This window comes from Rhinatrema bivittatum, chromosome 4 (assembly GCF_901001135.1).
Source record: "Rhinatrema bivittatum chromosome 4, aRhiBiv1.1, whole genome shotgun sequence".
NCBI classification, from domain to species: Eukaryota; Metazoa; Chordata; class Amphibia; order Gymnophiona; family Rhinatrematidae; genus Rhinatrema; species Rhinatrema bivittatum.
The window spans coordinates 246,120,805-246,134,970 of NC_042618.1; positions in this window are offsets into that span (position 1 = coordinate 246,120,805).

The following is a 14,166-nucleotide window of genomic DNA, read 5'->3' on the forward strand; positions in this document are numbered from 1 at the left end:
GTAAATTGTAGGGATGTGCATTCGTTTTCAACAAATGTGCAATCTGCAACGAATAAGTCCCTGTTCGTTTGATTCGTGGGTTCACGAAACACATGGTGATCCCCCACGAATGAAACATATCATATTAGTTTCATTCTTTTGGTTCACAGTGATTTCTTAGCGGACGTTTGAAATAGGAGAAGGCTATATGGGAGTATCCATAGCAACAACCAGCCCTTTCCTGTGAGTCATAAGTGACCTCACAGCCTTGTCATAGAGTGGGTCAGACAGGTTGGCAAGGAGACCAGAAAGCCAACGTATCAGAGCAAAGCATTTTTCTAATTCAGCCAATCGCTGCTCTCAGTGCTCTGTGATGCTGTTCCTGCTGTACTATTTCTACCTTAAGCACGCGGCGTGCCATGCACTTTCTCCTTGGCTTTTGTCTGGGGAGGTGGCTTTACTCAGAGCTAGTCTCTGAGTGTCTCAAATCTGTATTCAATTGCTATTGCTTGCTACTTTGATAGAATTTTCCATTGAAAAATATATTTGTTCATTTTTGCTGCTGTGCCAGCCAGGCTTTTTTTTACTGCACTTTTTTCTATTGAACTACTTGTTGACTATCGTTCTCGTGCTGGTATTTAGCCTTAGATGGATTTTACCACCCACTTTCGGCTGCATTCACAAACAACCCGACTCCGAGAAGACCTGGTCCTGGCGCACCGGAAGCCACTACTACCAGCCTAACACCATCCGTGGGCTGAGCCTCATCTTGTCTTGCCTCCTTGTCTTTCCCCTATCAATACCACAGTGACCTGACTACCTCAGCTCTGCCAGCCTGTCTTGCCCCTATCAACTTTCTGCCACTCTGCCTTGCTGCCATACACCAGATGACTCACTCTACTCCTTGTGGTGTTCTTGCCACTATCATGGTTCCTCAGTGTGCTGGTGCTAGTCTTTCTGCTTCTATGTTCCCCCTTCATTTGCTGTAGGATGTTGATGCCACTTGTCTTGTTACGTTGCCTGTCGTGCTGCCTTCGAGGGTTCATGCAACTGTTATCAGTGCTCTCTTTTGAAGCTGTGGTGTGTTTTTGACACTCTTGTTGCTGCTTTGCACCTCTGTTAAACACTCTTGCCACTCCTGGTACCCCCTTTGCCCCTTTACAGTGCCTTAGGCTCTTCATGCCACTTTGGTGCCACTTTGCCACAGTCTAAGTACCTTGGAGATCTTTTCTCATTCTGATGATTGCTCCCCAGAAGTTTCATCAGAATTAATAAGAAAACCCCAGTTATGCAGCCAAAAATAGGCTGCAAATACTTCCCCCATTGACTTTAATGGCAAACAAAAACGAATTAAACTAATGAACAAATTGTTTTTTTCCCTAATGAAACAAATGAAACAAATTGTGGCCCCATGAAATGAAAATACGAAATGAAACAAATGTTTTCCTTCTGTACTTCCCTAATAAATTTCTATTTCCTCATTGGTGATTTGTTCCTTTTCTTTTGTATGCAAGGTTTTTTTGCTGCTTAGTTTATGATATAAAATGGAGAATGCATAATATCTCTGTATTGCTCCATGGTGAGACTGCACCTTGAGTACTGTGTGCAGTTCTGGTTACGGCATCTCAAAACAAATATAGTTGAACTGGAAAAGGTACAGATAAGGGTGACCAAAATGATAAAGGGCTGGAATGGCTCCATCTATGAAAGAGTCTGAAGAGGTTAGGATTGTTCAGCTTGGAAAAGAGATGGCTGAGGGGGCAATATGATAGAGTCTATACAATCATTAGTGGTATAGAACAAATACATGTAAATCGGTTATTTACTATTAAAAAAAAAAAATCCTAGAGGACACTCCAGGAAGTATCACATTTAAAAATTATTTTCACTCAACACATGATTAAGCTCTAGAATTCATTGCCAGAGGATATGGTAAAGATGTTTAGCATACTTTGGTTGAAAAAATATTAAAACAAGTTCCTGGAAAAGTCCATAAACTGTTATTAACCAAATAAATGTGGTGAAACCTACTACTTATCCCTGGGTGTTAGTGGCATGGGATCTATCTACTGTTTGGGATCCTTTCAGGTACTTGCAACCTGGATTGGCCATTGTTGGAATCAGGATACTGAGCTTGATGGACCCTTGGTCATACTCAGTATAGCAATTCTTATGTTTTTATGTATTAGAAAGGGACTAAAGGAATTAGCAGGTAGCATGTTAAATTTGGATCAAATAACACAAACAAATGGGTCAGGTTAACACTGCTGATGCCACACTAGTTTTAATAACCCTCTTCAAGGGAGTGGGGGTCACACTTTCAGTCCTGTGGAGCACTGAGCCACTCAGTGCAGAGCGATGGGCACGAGTCCTCGACTTGGGGGCAGGAATACACCTGCAGAGCCATTAAAAGGTTCACCAAGTCCACAATAATAATTCAGCCCACTTCAGAACATTTATTGAATTAACATTGTTTCAGCTCATAGCATACAAGAAAAAACAATCAGAAACACAGTCCAACATTTAAAAATTCCAAATCAGCTTACAGTTTCTTAATAAATCTCAAAATCCCTGATGCAGACACAAATTTTATTCTGCTTCCCAACTCCATGGATGCATCACACTTTCTCCCAAATGTCTTTTTCTTGCTTAGCTGCAGGAAAATGTATAGTCCTAAAATTCCTCAGTGTAACCACAGAATGGTTGACTGGTCCAAAACAATGGTGGTCAGAAGTTCTGGAATTAACCCTTACCATTTGCTGAAGAGATCCTTTCTTTTCTACAGTTCACAACATTGCATCCCCAGCAGGTGCAGTTTTATCATGAGGCAAGGTGAGACAGCTACCTCAGGTGGTAAAATTTTGAGAACAAAAATATTGCCCTTCCTCCCAAAGCATTCCTATGGTCCCACCCAATTGCCAAAGAACAAGGTCCAGTGGGAGTTATAGCAGATCCCATTCCACCATGGCCCAAAGAGTGAGCCCTGGTGGGGCCATTGCGGAGCCCATCCCACCACAGCCCGAAGAGCAAGGCCCAGTGGGACTGTGGCGAAGTTTATCTCACCATGGTCCAAGAAGAGAGGGGGAGGCCCTGAGAAGAATGTGTATGAGTGTGTGTATGTGTGTTTAACAAGAGTGAGAGCCTGTGTGTGTGTGTGTGTGTGTGTGTTGTGAGAGAGCTTGTGTGTATTGTGAGAGAACCTGTATGTATGTGTGTGTGTTTGTGTATGTTAGAGAGAGAGCCTGTATATGTGTATGTGTGTGTGTGAGAGAGAGAGAGACAGACAGGGTATGATCATGAGCCTGTGTGCAAGTGTGTGTGTGTGTGTGTGTTTGAGAGAGGATGTGTGCGGGTGCCAGCATGCACGTGCGTGTGTGTGTGTGTGTATGTGAAAGCCTGTGTGCATATGTGAGTGTGTGTAAGTCTATGTGTGTGAATGAGAGAGAGAGAGTGTATGTGTATGTGTATGTGTGAGGGACAGAAAGCCCGTGTATGTGTGAGAGAGGGAGTGTGTGTGAGAGCATGGATATGTATATGAGAGAAGGAGTGTTTAAGAGTGTTTCTATGTAAAAAGGGGATAAAGTCTGTGTGGCTCCCCTTCTTTCAATCCATGATAATCTCAGGGTGAATGGAAATTAAAAGATCCCTGGTATGGAGAGCGGATAATTTTTTTTTAATTGTTAGGTGTTATTTGATATATCTTTTGTTTTGAAATTTTTTATTGTTTTCTTGAGAACTAAAAATTTTCTTAAGTTTAATTATTGAATGATATTCTGTTTGTCAACTGTTTTGAAATATTTATTCTTTCTGTTAGCACAGTTTAACTATTATGATTGATATGTTATATTTCTTAATTTTATTATTGTTTTACGAGGAATAATAGTGGATTTTGTTTCTCATTTTTATACTGCATACAGAGTCTGGCTTCTTGAGGTTTCCAGTTCAGTTTTTTGTCTGCATATTTCTGTTTATACATTATGGTCACTTTATTCTGTATTTGATGAGGGTCCATCTGGGTTCTGCATGTGTGACCGAGATGAGGTATTCTGCTGGCATACAGATTCTGTGTAGGGTCTATAGCAGCCTGGCTGTTTTCCTAATGGAAAATGTTTTGGTTTTTTAAGGCCTGTTGTAATATTTGCAGTGTTGACTTTTCATAGGTAGGGTTGTTACTGTTTCAGTGCTGGCATTCAATGCTCTTTTGGTATAGAGAGGCTTACTATATTGTAGTTGTAATTCAGTTACTCGTGGCTTTCTGGGGGCAAAGTCTGCAACAAACATACTTTGCAATATGCCTAAAGACCTTTGTTTTCAGTTTTTATTTTATTTTTCCTGGGGTCTTCAATGTTATAACAACCAGTGGAAAATGACTTTTCCACAAATTTATTTCCTGTGTGTTATAAAATGGAATTTTTTTCCACTAATCCTTTTTGTTATCACATTAAAATTCCCAGGAAAAATAAAATAAAACTGCAAGCAAAGGTCCCTAAATATGTCTAACACCATATGGGTTCCAGGTGTTTTTCTTGCAGGGTTTGGCACAACAGCAGTGCATGTAAAACTAATATACATGTTGTTGTGATATTTTTAACTCAGAAGACTATGAATGTCTTTTTTTCATGTAAATCTGTTATTATAAATACACATTTACTTGTGTATAGTAAGAGCTGTCTAGGAGGGGTGAAAAGCTGTAAAGTTTGCCTAGGGCACCTAATACCCTTGAACCAATCTGAAGAGAGTCCACTACACACAGATCTTCTCTACCATTCGCCTATCTCCCACTTCTCCAGGGGGGGGAAATGCTGGGGAAATGTGGGGTTCCTGGGAGTGTGGCAGGATTGTCAGCCTCCTATAAATATTAGCACTGACAGTCTATCTGCCACTCCTCTGCCCCCTGCTTTCCCCCTTCTGCAGCATTTCAAATCATCGAAAGGGCCATACCAAGAGAACCCCTAGCTTGACCCTCTTGATGCTTTGACCTGTGCCATGCCTTTGTGTGTGTGTGTGTGTGGGGGGGGGGGGGGGTGTCAGCTTATCCCTCACCTCAGGCAGCAGATTGCCTTGAACTGCCCCCGATTCCCAGGCTCAGTCATAGCTCCTTGCTGTCCTCTTTGGCTCCCAGCATGATACAAACTCCAAGCAAAACTCTTACAGCTCTCAATATCTCCTTCTAGTGCCCCATGGAAGTACTCTTTATTCTCGTCATTGCCTTTCCCCCTTTGGGGGAAAGAATCCTCCTGTCACTCACTGCTTACCATAATCTCCCATTGACCTTCCCATTGCTGTAAGATTCTTGGTATCTTCTATTACGAAGAAGTAGACACCCTTACACCAACATGCCAGATACAGACACCACTTGAAATACCCTTGCAGGCACAAACACACACATACACACACACACACACACTCACACATACATAGACCCCTGAGACCATGATAGCATTGTGAAAGTTGAGGATTACATGGTGTATGAAAGAGAAATGTATATGTGTGTGGGTCAATTTTCAAAGAGTGGCTGAGCTTCTAACTTAGCCTGCCAACATTCAAATTGGGGAGAGTTGGAGGGCAGCTTTCAGGATGGGAGTGGGGACAGAAGGACATACCTGGGAACTTTTGAGTTCTGCTTCACTTTGAGATTTGTGTGGATTGGCAGGGTAGAGGAAAGGCTGAGTGCAGCAATGTTAATTGACTGTTTTGCCTGGTACCTGGACAAACAACAATAGCTCAAATTATTGTAACACTTACTGGGAGAATTTAAGTCCCAAGAGCACACAAATATATTTATTTTCTTCGGGGCTGCTCCGGCAAGCAATTAACTCCCATGCTTGACTTTCTATCCCATGGTAGATTCTTTTTATGGGGGAAGCTCTCGCTTATGGCCCAGACCATGGTATCTTGCTTTCAGTGTATGTTATTAGCAGGTGCATCCCAAGGGTGAGATGCTGGGACATACCAGACAGGACCAGGCTTTGAGTATTAAAATGAAAGTTTACTGATTTGATAATAATTAAATCAAAATCCATTTGTTCATAAGATTGAAGTTATATCTGAGTAGAGCTCCCATGGCGATTTTAGTTGCGCAAAGGTCACTCAGTGACTAACAGGGATTCCTATTGAAGGGGTCCCCTCAGACACAGAAAACAGTCCTATCTGAATCCATATCCTTCTTGGACATCCGTCCTGATCTCATGGGTGGAGATCCAGTTGGGGGTCTCCTGATCTTGCCCATGCTCCTTAGTTTGATGGTTGGGATTGGGAGAAGTCAGAAGGGGCTCAGGCTACCTCAGCAGTGCATCCCTGTGGGGAGAGGCAAATCAGAAAACAACTCCCCACATTGCAAATGTCTGAAAAATACTTCTAAAGGATGAAACTGGATATAAATTCAGCCATCGTTGTCTCTCTCAGCAGGATCTGCTACTGGTGCTTGCCTCACCTAGGGTATAGAATGGATTCACAGGTCTTTACTTCTCTGAGTGAGAGCCCTTTTCCCCCAAAAGGGAATCCAGTATAACAATTTCTCTCTCTCTCTCTCTCTCTGTAATTAAAATGAGAAAGATCCTCTGGCAGGGAATGCTCGATGAGGTATCACTTAAAACTGAAGGTGCAGAGTGAGGCTGGGAAGCCTCAGCAGAAAGTAAAACCTACACATCCTCATTGTTCAGAGGCTCTCTAAAACTGATCACACTCCGTTCTAAATTGGCTGGGCTAAATAGGGTGAGTCATCCAACCACAACCTTCTAGACTGGGAGGGGTTGAGGGGGATGGAAGGTTCATTGAGAGTGCATTCTATACAGGGACCTATTGACATCTAGTGGCCAAACCATAGGGGGGCCACACTATGAAAACTATTACAACAGATGCTAAAACATCACTTCATAATATCTCTTATTGGAAAACAGAACAAGCTAGACTGTTATGGAAATTACACATGGCCCAAGAGAAGCTAAGCACTTGCAGAATCCCTCAATTGGATAACATACAGGACATGGACCCTCACAAATACACAGTAAGTAACCACAAATTAGAAAATATGCAGTCTCAGTCCCCAAATTCCTACTCTCCAAGTTTCCCAACCAGTCCCAGTGTTCTGTTATTCAATCATCCAGTCCCTGTTTGCACCCTCTCCCATCTAATCCAAAATCTCTGGTGTTCCCTCCATTCAAAATCCCAGGCCCTGCTCCTCTCCTTTTGAAGTGTCCCCTCAATTCCCTAATCATCCCCACGACAACTAACCTAATCCCAGAGTCCCCTGCACTCTCTCTTGCCATATCTTTTTCTCCCCCCACAAATCCCAGAGTTTCTGCTCTGCTACTCAATCACAGTCAAGGCCCTGCTTTTCCCACCCCCAATCCTTGAATCCCTTCCCTATCCTGTTTTCTGGTAGAGGTGGTGATGTTTCTGATGTCTTGTGTTCATCTCTTTTGATTTTTTTTGCTATTGAAAAAGTCCTCTCCATTTCCACTTGTCCCTGTTCTCCTCTCTCCACCTGAGACCAGTCTTTTGTTTCTTTCCCTCCCTCCCTCCCTCTTATGTCACATTGTCACGTGTCGGTGAATTGATGATGATATCACATCATTACTCACAATTACTGCTGTAGTGGAGCGAACCATTTGTCAGAATGTAAACCGCCCTGCCAGGGGAAGTCTCTTCCACTATGGGGTCTGTATGTGGGTCAAGGGTATATAAGGTAGAGACTTAAATGGAGCAGGCAGGGGACACTTTCAGAAGCCCTCTCTCCAATTGTGTGTTGCAAGTCACGGGACTCGACCCCACCCAATATCATCTCCCACAGGTAGGGAGGGAGAGGAACATAAGAACATAAGAAAATGCCATACTGGGTCAGACCAAGGGGTCCATCAAGCCCAGCATCCTGTTTCCAACAGTGGCCAATTTAGGCCATAAGAACCTGGCAAGTACCCAAAAACTAAGAGCAGGGTAAAAGAACAAAACTGAATGATTGGATTTCTTCTGCTGTATAGTAAACAAGATTTATTAGCAAGAACAACAATAAAATGCAAAAAAACATAAACAATGTTGATTACAATACTGAAAATTTTTTTATATACAAGATATGCACTGGGCCAGATTTTAAAAGGGTTATGTGCGTAACCAGCTTTACGCACACCGGGCCTATTTTAAAAAGGCCCGGTGACATGCGTAAAGTCCCAGGATGCGTGTAAGTCCCAGGGCTTTACAAAAGAGCGGTTCGGGGCGGGTCGGCCCCTGTGACATAGAGAGGGCAAAGGCTAGCGCCGGCACCATTTTGAGTACTGGCAGCCGCTAGCCTTTGCCCTCACTATGTCACCGACCGTCAGCCCCTGTGACATAGTGAGGGCAAAGGTAGCGCCGGCGCCATTTTGAATACTGGCAATACGGCCCGAGTGCAGGAGATCACTCCCGGACCCCCTCTGCACTTTTGGCAAGTCTTGTGGGGGTCAGGAGGCCCCCCCCAAGCTGGCCAAAATTCCCTGGGGGTCCAGCGGGGGTCCGGGAGCGATCTCCTGCACTTGTGCCGTCGGGTGCCAGGAACCAAAATGACGCCAATAGCCTTGCCCTTACTATGTCACAGGGGCTACCGGTGCCATTGGTCAGCCCCTGTCACATGGCAGGAGCACAAGATGGCGCCGATGGCCATGTGACAGGGGCTGACCAATGGCACCGGTAGCCCCTGTGACATAGTAGGGCAAAGGCTATCGGCGCCATTTTGAACTGCTACCGAGGGTGTGAGAGTGCTCTTGGACCCCCGCTGGACCACCAGGTAGTTTTGGTAAGTCTTGGGGTGGTCAGGAGGGTGGGGGGTTGTAGTAAATTTAATTTTAGCCGGGTAACGAATAGGATTCGACTTATAACCGTATCGGGACGCCATACGGACGTATGCAATGTATCTGCCCCCCCGACGAATACGTATCCCGATGCAACGTATGGCGTCCCTCTGCACATCCCTAGATTTCAGCATCCTACCCGGAGACCTGGTGATTTGTGTAAATATCCAGAGTCTCCCAGCTAAATCCAGAGAATTCCCAGGTATATAAAGAGATTCGGAGAGCTGTCGGACCAAGTGTAATTTTGAATTCAGGAGGGTGGGAGGGGGAATGATTGTGGCTATCAGCCATTTGAATTCTGTCAATGAGCACTAGCTGGCTAGATCTAAGATTGCCATTGCAGTACTTAGAGTTTTACAGCCTAGTTAGGTGCCTAGTGGTGAAAATCAGCACTAAGCATCTAACATGATCTGATTCTGCCCCTAGTTATACCCATTTTTTAGATGCTTACATTTAAGAACTAATCCCTAGTCAATTTTCAAAGGTGACAATTTAGGTGGCTATTTTCCAAAGTTAGGTGCCTAAATTCTTTCAGAATTGACCTTTCCCTAACATCTTAAGTAACTTATATGGCAGCTACATGCATAATTATGTATAATGAGTTGTAAGTAGGAAATGCTCTGCATCCCCTTTTGGGGTGGAGTGGGAGGTTCTGTGGATGTATAGTTACAGAACTGGAGGTGCAGTGTTAATATTCTTTGTCTTGAACATACTGTGACAAAAATGAATCTCACTCATAAGCCAGGGTATGTTGGGTGTGATCTCAATCTCAAATTTATTACTAGTGTTCTTCTCAATATTTGCATTGTGCCAAAAGGCTTTTTTCTAAATCTTGTGTGGTGTAATATACAGGAAACATATTGAGGTGAGCTTCAAAATCCTTTCTAATTTAGTCAATAGTGCCCAAATAGTTGGTACTATTTCTGTAACATTGTTCAGCACACACACAATAAGGTTCCCTGCTGTCCCGACAACCGACCCGCAGATCCTCCTTTAAAAGGGTGTCTGTCACCTACTTCCAGCTGAGCTCCCTCTTCTGCCTCATTCATTTCTCTATGAATGAATGAGACAGTATGCCACCTTCTAGGTGTGTTCAGTGTATGCAACCTACAATGCATAGATATCATGTATTTATTTATTTAGACATTTTATTTACTGTCGTTCCATGTAAAAGAGCACAACCATTTACAAAGTAATATTCTTAGTTATAAATCAACAAGTACTAATAGGTAATGAAGGTAGTTTTCATAAATAGGCATTGACAACTATTATTAATCAAATTGTTCCTATATATTTGACTCAAGGTTTACAATATGGTTAAGGAGTAAAGAAAATTAAAATAGATTAAAATAAATAAAACAATATAACAGATTTCACATTTTAGTTATTACATTGTATTGATTCATTCTCTTCGTGCTTCATTTAGTATCTTTTGATCTTCTTGTTATTGTTTCTTTCTACATTCAGGTGTTTTAAGTTAGGTTATATGCATTTTTGAGTAGCCATGATTTTAGCTCACATTTAAATATCATGCATGCCCAGACCAGAAAAGGGTCATAGACAGCTGGACAGAATCATGAAGTGTTTTTTCTTTCAGAAAAGAGTGCCTAAAAATGAAGTGAATCAAACTTATTACAGACTTTTTCAAAAGCAAATAAATCAAAAGAGATGAAAACAAGACACCAGGATCACCACCACCTCTACCAGAAGACAGGATACCAGAATCATGGACACCGCTACCAGAATTGACTAAGGAAAAGAGACACCTCCATAATGATATTGAGGAAATAGAAATGGTCGCATGTACCTCGATTTGTGCTATTGCCACCCTCTGCTCCAGCAAACATTGCATGGATTTTGCCAGGGCCCTACCTACCTGATGACCCTGCAGGGTTAGAGAGCACTGAAAAGGTACAGGGAACCGTATTATCACAGTGAACTCGATCAGTTCAATCAAATTATTCAAAGATTTTAATTATTTAATTATTTAACCTTGTGTAAAATATTAAAGCAAACTGATCTGCACACATTGCCATTTCTGTAAATCAAAGACCTAAACATGACCAAAATCACTGAGGGTACATTTACTGTTACTAGTTTTCAGAATTGGAAAAAAACTGTTGAGTGCTTCTGACTTCAGTGCCAGGGAAAATAGTGGAAAGTGTTCTAAACATCAAAATCACAGAACATATAGAAAGACATGGTTTTATGGAACAAAGTCAGCATGGCTTTACCCAAGGCAAGTCTTGCCTCACAAATCTGCTTCACTTTTTTGAAGGAGTTAATAAACATGTGGATAAAGGTGAACCGGTAGATGTAGTATACTTGGATTTTCAGAATGTGTTTGACAAAGTTCCTCATGAGAGGCTTCTAGGAAATGTCATGGGATAGGTGGCGATGTCCTTTCGTGGATTGCAAACTGGCTAAAAGACAGGAAACAGAGAGAAGGAGTAAATGGACATTTTCTCAGTGGAAGGGAGTGGACAGTGGAGTGCCTCAGGGATCTGTATTGGGACCCTTACTTTTCAATATATTTATAAATGATCTGGAAAGAAATACGACGAGTGAAATAATCAAATTTGCAGATGACACAAAATTGTTCAGAGTAGTTAAATCACAAGCAGATTGTGATAAATTGCAGGAAGACCTTGTGAGACTGGAAAATTGGGCATCCAAATGGCAGATGAAATTTAATGTGGATAAGTGCAAGGTGATGCATATAGGGAAAAATAACCCATGCTATAATTATACAATGTTGGGTTCCATATTAGGTGCTACAACCCAAGAAAGAGATCTAGGCGTCATAGTGGATAACACATTGAAATCGTTGGTTCAGTGTGCTAGGCAGTCAAAAAAGCAAACAGAATGTTGGGAATTATTAGAAAGGGAATGGTGAATAAAACAGAAAATGTCATAATGCCTCTGTATCGCTCCATGGTGAGACCGCACCTTGAATACTGTGTACAATTCTGGTCGCCGCATCTCAAAAAAGATATAATTGCAATGAAGAAGGTACAGAGAAGGGCTACCAAAATGATAAGGGGAATGGAACAGCTCCCCTATGAGGAAAGACTAAAGAGGTTAGGATTTTTCAGCTTGGAGAAGAGATGGCTGAGGGGAGATATGATAGAGATGTTTAAAATTATAAGAGGTCTAGAATGGGTAGATGTGAATCGGTTATTTATTCTTTCGGATAATAGAAAGACTAGGGGGCACTCCATGAAGTTAGCATGGGGCACATTTAAAACTAATCGGAGAAAGTTCTTTTTTACTCAACGCACAATTAAACTCTGGAATTTGTTGCCAGAGGATGTGGTTAGTGCAGTTAGTATAGCTGTGTTTAAAAAAGGATTGGATAAGTTCTTGGAGGAGAAGTCCATTACCTGCTATTAGGTTCACTTAGAGAATAGCCACTGCCATTAGCAATGGTAACATGGAATGGACTTAGCTTTTGGGTACTTGCCAGGTTCTTATGGCCTGGATTGGCCACTATTGGAAACAGGATGCTGGGCTTGATGGACCCTTGGTCTGACCCAGTATGGCATTTTCTTATCTTCTTATGTTCTTATGAGAACAGGAAAAAACATAAAGTCACTGGGAAGCCATAGCTCAAATGCAATCCTATATGTCAAATCAACCATGCATAGCTACTCAGCTTGATTCACAACTCAGTGTTCAACAAAGATGTAACCAAGAAATGCTAAATGGCTAACATCCCTCCATTTCCTAATGGGACAAGGAATGGCAACAGAGGGTTATGATTTTGAAAGTGCCAATTTATATCAGCTCATGCAACTTCATTCTGAGGATTATTCTGATCATAGCTACTTTGAAGAAATTGACATGATAGTCAATTAATTAATTTCATCTCTTTGCAATGGACATCTCATGGAGACTGCTTGCAAAGATGTTTGAGGTAGGATTTTAATCTCTTCTTGTAGATGAAACAAGGGATATCACAAAGAACAACTGGTAACTTTATTTTGCTGGGTAGGTGGAAATTACATGATATATGAAGATTTCATTGGCCTTGTTGACTTGTCTCTCTAGCTTCTTCTATAGTGTATTAAAAGATTGAAGCGGAGGAGTAGCCTACTAAAATGGAGGAGGAGGAGCTTAGTGGTTAGAGCAACAGGCAATGACTCAGGGAAACCAGGGTTCAACTCCTTGTGACCTTGGGTAAGTAACTTTACTCTCTGTTGCCTCAGCTTAAAACTTAGATTATATTTCCTCTGGAGATAGGAAAATACTACAGTATCTAAATATAATCTGCTTTAAATGCTAAAAAGCAGAATACTAAAAAGAAAAGATTGATACAATACAGTATGCTGTAGAGATGTGCATGCATTGTGGTTCGGGGGGACCTGAACCACGAAACGGATTTTCCCTGAGCTTCGGGGAAAATTCGTTTTTCGGGTTAGTGTAGGGGGAGGGGCACATTTATAAAAAAAAACAAACAAAAAAAACCCACCCCAACCCTTCAATTTTACTTTCTTAAACCACCCTCCACCATCCCTCCCCAAGACTTACTAAAAGTCCCTGGTGGTCCAGTGGGGTCCCACGAGCGATCTCTCCCTCCATGCCGTCAGGCTGTCGGGCCTGCTATGACTCAAAATGGCGCCGATAGCCTTGCCCTTACGATGGCACAGGGGCTAAGGCTATCGGCGCCATTTTGAGTCATAGCAGGCCCGACAGCCCGACGGCATGGAGGGAGAGATCGCTCGTGGGACCCCGCTGGACCATCAGGGACTTTTAGTAAGTCTTGGGGAGAGATCAGGATGGTAGGGAGGGGGGGGGGTGTAAGAAAGTAAAATTGAAGGGTTAGGGTGGTTTTTTTGTTTTTTTTTAATAAATGTGCTCCTCCCCCCGCACACAGCCCGACGGCATGGAGGGAGAGATCACTCGCAGGACCCCGCTGGACCACCAGGGACTTTTAGTAAGTCTTGGGGAGGGATTGGGATGGTGGGGGGTTATAAGATGTGAATCGGTTATTTACTCTTTCGGATAGTAGAAAGACTAGGGGACACTCCATGAAGTTAGCATGGGGCACATTTAAAACTAATCGGAGAAAGTTCTTTTTTACTCAACGCACAATTAAACTCTGGAATTTGTTGCCAGAGAATGTGGTTCGTGCAGTTAGTATAGCTGTGTTTAAAAAAGGATTGGATAAGTTCTTGGAGGAGAAGTCCATTACCTGCTATTAAGTTCACTTAGAGAATAGCCACTGCCATTAGCAATGGTTACATGGAATAGACTTAGTTTTGGGGTACTTGCCAGGTTCTTATGGCCTGGATTGGCCACTGTTGGAAACAGGATGCTGGGCTTGATGGACCCTTGGTCTGACCCAGTATGGCATTTTCTTATG